At 35.2% G+C, this 6,009-nt stretch overlaps 1 non-coding gene across 1 annotated transcript; it reads left to right on the top strand.

Annotated features, from left to right (window-relative positions):
- The first annotated feature begins 4,815 nt into the window (after nt 1-4,815).
- On the top strand, nt 4,816-4,994 carry LOC125999686 (small nucleolar RNA SNORA23). Its single transcript, XR_007492167.1, has one exon. It is a non-coding gene; the product is annotated as a small nucleolar RNA SNORA23 (small nucleolar RNA).
- The last annotated feature ends 1,015 nt before the right edge of the window (nt 4,995-6,009 follow it).

Here is a 6,009-nt window from a genome sequence, read left to right as displayed (position 1 = left end):
TTTTATGACTCTTGCAGGCCCTTTCTACTATCAAGATGATTGCTGTCCTATTCATTAATAAAGTCAAGCAAATATCTAAATTTATTCAAATGAATTTGTATATTTAACATGACAAATATCTGAAATTAGATGTTTGTCTTGCTCTATAAATGGGTTTTTCTGTTAGAAAAATTTCTTCTGATAAAAACCTCTAATTTGGGACCAGAGATATGGTCCCAAAGAGTTTCTTCAGATTAGGTGCTTCCCTTGTACATGGCTGACTCAAGTTAGTTTCCCAACACCACATAGGGTCTCCCAAGAAACACATACGAGGAATAAGTTCCAAGCAAAAGTAGGTATGTCCTCTTCTCCCAAAATTCTATTTCAGTTGTAATATCCTCAATTTTTATTTTACTGGGCAGCTAAGAGAATATTATGTGGCACAGGACATCAGTTGACCTCGCTGAAAGTAATCCATATTATGGAGCAACATATCTAGGAATTCCTTTCCTAAACATGTGGAGCAACCTGTCCTTCACTGAAAATTAACTACACATATTGGAAATTACAATTTGGCAAGTTTTCATAATTACTTATGTATTAAATTTCACTATATATTCACATCTGTGAAACATCAGTCATACATATCACTCATAATTAAGAAAATAAATATATTCTCTATATAAATTTACTTGCATACCTTTGAAATACGCTTGTGGGGAAGGAAAACCAAATTTTCCTGTACCCTTCTGATTTCTTGGCTCAAGTATTCCTATGATAAAAGACTAAGAAAAATCCAGAAGTTTATATATATTTATATACACTCACATATATACTCATATATTTCTCATATACATGAAAGAGACTAAAACCCAAGAAAACTTAATAATTACCAAGTTTAAATACCTAGTACTACTTTAAATACCATCTTTAAAGACATAAAGTAGGTGGATGTGGGGAGAGAGGCAATTATGAGAGTTCAGGTAAACAAGATTAAAGACTGCTGTATAAATTTAAGACAATAAATTCTTCATGATTGTGTTTGTGTATGAGAGATACATAGTTAAAGCAATCCTTCTATATCCTGCCAAGTGTTGATTTTTAAATGTGAATATCCCTTAGAAAAGAGATACTCTTAGTCTATTTTAAGAGATTCTCTTATCCTACAATTTCACAAAATAATCAGTTCAAAAGAATGCTGGTACCTTTTTCCCGTCCTCTCTCAAACTGAGGTTGAAAACCTCTAGAAGGACTCCGCCCATTTTCAGCTTACTTGATTTTTTACCCCATTCTATTGCATTTCTTTCCTTCAAACAAAACCACATAACTCGATCTATCTAGCTCCGCCTCTCAAATAGAGGGGGAAACAACCGAGGGTACTGGGACCAAACAGATATATGATCACTAGTAGTAAGCTAGACACAGAGGGAACCACTTATTCTAGCAGCCCAGGTGTGATGGTGGGGGATATGGGTTGGAGGAAGGGGATGGGGTGGAATGAGGACAAATTTGGTGATGAGAATTCCCCTGATTCAATGTTAATATATACATAAAATACGACTGTGAAAGATATGTAAGCCAAGGTGGTCAAAATAAAAATTTAAAAAAAGTCAAATAAAAAAATACAAAAAAAATAAATAAAAAGAATACTGGTACCAAAGAAGAATAATTTGAAGTGACATTTACCTCCCTTTCACCAACCCTGAGCTGCCTTCTGTCATTATATGAAAGTTAACATTCTTTAGAATTTCATGTAAATGAAATTATGCAGAATGTGCATTTTAGTCTAGTTTCCTTCAACATTAATTATGTTGAGTTGCATCCACATTTCACTTCATTTTATTGCTGGGTGGTATTTTTTATATTAATAATTTTTATTTTGACCAAAGTGGATTACAAATCATTCATAGTAGTATTTCAGGTACATAGTGACATTGAATCAGGGGCATTCCAAACAACCAATGTTGTCCTCCCTCAACCCCTGTTCCCAGCATGCATCCCATATCACACCTCCTTTGCCCTCCCCCCCCCCGGGCTGCTAGTATAAGTGGTCCCTTCTGTGTCTAGCGTGATGTAGATTGGATATCGATTCTGTTGTAGTTGGGTTTAGATTTGGTGTCCAAGTCTGATCATTTTTTATTTCTACTCAATGTTCATAAGATTGTTTGGTCTTGGTGTCCTCCATTATTTCCCCCTAAACTTGTGAGGCAGAACAAGATGTTTCAAGCATGTGTTTCTGTTTGAAGGTAATAAAAAAGAAAAGAAAAGAAAAGAAAGAAAAGAAAAGAAAAGAAAAGAAAAAAAGAAAAGAAAAGAAAACAAAACAAAAGAAAAAGAAGGGGCAAAAATTCAAACAAGCAAAAATTGGGAGAGTTCTTCTAGAGACGATAAATACCAGTTTAAGAAAAAAAGGGAAAGAGGAAGGAAAAAATAATTTTTTGTTAATAATCTTTGCATCTGTTTTTATTAGGGATATTAGTCTGTAGTTTTCTTTTCTTTTTTGAAGCATCTCTGTATAATGTTGATATCATGGTGATGTTAGCACCATAAAAACTATTTGGAGTGTTTCTGTTTCTTCAATATCCTGGAAGAGCTTGAAAAGAATTGTAGTGGGTTCTCTTGAAAGGTTTGAAGAAATTAATTAATGAATCTATCTGGGTCTGGGTTTTTGTTTTTTGGAAAACTTTTGATTACCATTTTAGTTTCCTCAATACTAAGGATCTATTTAATATACCAGATCATCTTGGTTCAACTGTGGAAAATTACAAGAGTTCAAAATTTATCCATTTCTTATTTTGTGGCATAGAGTTTCTCAAAGTAGTCACTTATTCAAATGGTTGAATCTCTATAATATTTGCAGTGACTCTCCCTATTTTTATTTCTAATTTGGCTTATTAAGTTTCCCTCTCTCCTTCGTTTTTTAAAAAATATTTTATTTAAACACCTTGGTTACAAACATGATTGTGGTTGGGTTTCAGTCATATAAGAGGACACCATCCATTATCAGTGCAACAATCCCACCACCAATGTCCCAAATATCTTTCCCACCCTGCCCCCACCTGTACTCTAGACAGGCTTTCTATTTCCCTCATACATTCTCATTGTTAGGATACTTCACAATGTAGTTATTTCTCTAAATAATCTCATCAATCTTTGTGGTGAAGTTCATGAAGTGGGCTGTAACTTCCAACCCTCCTCTCTTTTGTCTCTGAAAATTATTGCAAGAATGTCTTTCATTTTTCTTAAAACCCATAGATGAGTGAGACCATTCTGCATCTCTCTCTCTGACTTATTTTACTCAGCATAATAGATTCCATGTACATCCATGTATAGGAAAAAATCAAGACTTCATCTCTCCTGATGGCTACGTAGTATTCCATTGTGTATATGTACCACAGTTTCTTTAGCCATTCATCTCTTGAAGGGCATCTTGGTTGTTTCCAGAGTCTTGCTATGATAAATAGTGCTGCAATAAATATAGGTGTAGGAAGGGATTTTTGTATTGTATTTTTGTGTTTTTAGGGTATATTCCTAGGAGTTGTATAGCTGGATCGTATGGGAGCTCAATTTCCAGTTTTGGGAGGAATCTCCATATCGCTTTCCATAAAGGTTGGATTAGACAGCATTCCCACCAGCAGTGGATAAGAGTTCCTTTCTCTCCGCATCCCCACCAACACTGCTAGTTCTCATACTTTGTGATGTGTGCCAATATCTGTGGTGTGAGGTGGTACCTCATAGTTGTTTTGATTTGCATTTCCCTGATGATTAGTGATGTGGAGCATGTTTTCATGTGCTTTTTGGCCATTAGTATTTCTTCTTTATCAAAGTGTCCGTCCATTTCTTCTCCCTATTTTTTGATGGGATTAAATGTTTTTTTCTTGTAAAGTTCTGTAAGTGCTTGTATATTTTGGAGATTAGCCCCTTATATTATGGGTATTTGGTGAATAGCTTCTCCCACTCACTGGGTGGCTCTTGTATCCTGGGCACTATTTCCTTCAAGGTGCAGAAGCTCCTCAGTTTAATATATTTCTATATGTTAAATTCTGCTTTCACTTGTTTGGAGAGTGCAGTTTTCTCCTTGAAGATGCCTTTAATCTCAATGTCATGGAGTGTTTTACCTACATGTTGTTCTATATACCTTATGGTATCAAGTCTGATATCGAGGTATTTAATTCATTTGGATTTTACCTTCATACATGATGTTAGTTGGGGGTCTAAGTTCACTTTTTTGCAAGTGGCTAGCAGTTGTGCTAACACCACTTGTTGAAGAGGCTTTCTTTGCTCCATTTAGGATTTCTTGATCCTTTAACATAGATTAGGTGATTGTATGTCTGGGGAACTTTCTCTGAATACTCAAACCTATTAAACTGATATGAGGGTCTGTCTTTATTCCAATACCATGCTGTTTTGATAACTGTTGCTTTGTAATACAGTTAAAGGTGGGGAAAGTAATGCCTGCCATATTCTTTTCCCCAATGATTGCTTTAGCTATTCGAGAGTGTTTATTGTTCAAAATAAATTTCAAAAGTTCTTGATCCACTTCTTTGAAGAATGTCATGGGTATCTTTAGAGGGATCATATTAAATCTGTACAATGCTTTGACGAGTATTGCCATTTCAATGATGTTAATCATGCCAATCCATGAGCAGGGTACATGTTTCCACTTCCGTGTGTCCTCTCTTATTTCTTGGAGCAGAGTTTTATAGTTTTCTTTGTATAGGTCCTTCACGTCTTTAGTCAAGTTGACTCCATGAGTGGCACTAATGTGAATGGGGTTGTTTTCTTAATATCCACTTCTTCCTTATTAGTATTTGTGTATAGAAATGCCATTGAGCTGCTATAATGTGTGCATAGCTTTCATCTGTGCCTGGTAGCAGTATCTGTGTTTTGCATTTAGATCTTGCTATTCACACAAACATCAAGTAGCTAAAGAGTAAACTTGGGATCATAGTACTGGTCTAGTATTGTCTTTTTAGACATCTACCACTGACCAGCCTCCAAATTCCCACACATGAAACTATAGTTATTGTACTTTAGGGGTCTATATGTATCTTTAGTTGTTGACGGCAGTTTTTTAAAGAAAAAAATGCCATTGAATTTTGTGTGTTAATTTCATAGACTGCCACCCTGATATATGAGTCTATTGTTTCTAGAAGGTTTTTGGTAGTCTTTAGGGTTTTCTAAGTAGAGTATTATGTCATCTGCAAACAGTGAGAGCTTGACTTCTTCCTTTCCTCTCTGGATTCCCTTGATATATTTTTCTTGCCTAATCGCTATAGCAAGTACTTCCAGTGCATTGTTGAATAGGAGTGGTGTGAGAAGACAGCTTACCTTGTGTCAGAATTAAGAGGGAAGGCTTTTAGTTTTTCTCCATTGAGGATAATATTTGCCACTGAGTTGTGGTAGATGGCCTTAATTATATTGAGAAAGTTTCCTTTCATTCCCATCTTGCTGAAACTTTTAATCAAGAATAGGTGTTGAAACTTATCAAGTGCTTTCTTTGCATCTATTGATATGATCATATGATTTTTATTTTTCTTGTTGATGTTGTGTATTATGTTGATAGATTTATGGATGTTAAACCATGCTTTCACTCCTGGGATGGAACCTACTTGATCATAATGAATGATATTCTTGATGAGGCCTTGAATCCTATTTGCCAGGATTTTGTTGAGGATCCTTGCATCTGTGTTCATCAGGGATATTGGTCTGTAATTTTCTTTTTTGGTAGCATCTCTGTCTGGTTTAGGTATCAAGGTGATTTGGCTTCATAAAAGCTATTTGGATGTGTTTCCGTTTTTTCAATTTCATGAAAGGGTCTTGCCAGGATTGGTAGTACTTCCTATTGAAATGTTTAAAAGAATTCATTAGTGAATCCATCTGGGCCTGAGCTTTTTTTTTTGGGGGGGGCAGACATTTGATTACCATTTTAATTCCATCAATATTGATGGGGGTGTTTTGATATGCTACATCTTCTTTATTCAACCATGTAAGGTTATAAGAATCCAAAATTTTATCCATTTCTTCCAG

Source organism: Suncus etruscus, chromosome X (genome assembly GCF_024139225.1).
Source record: "Suncus etruscus isolate mSunEtr1 chromosome X, mSunEtr1.pri.cur, whole genome shotgun sequence".
Lineage (NCBI taxonomy): Eukaryota > Metazoa > Chordata > Mammalia > Eulipotyphla > Soricidae > Suncus > Suncus etruscus.
The sequence above is the reverse complement of the archived record's forward strand: the minus strand, read 5'-3'. Positions and strand labels throughout refer to the sequence as shown.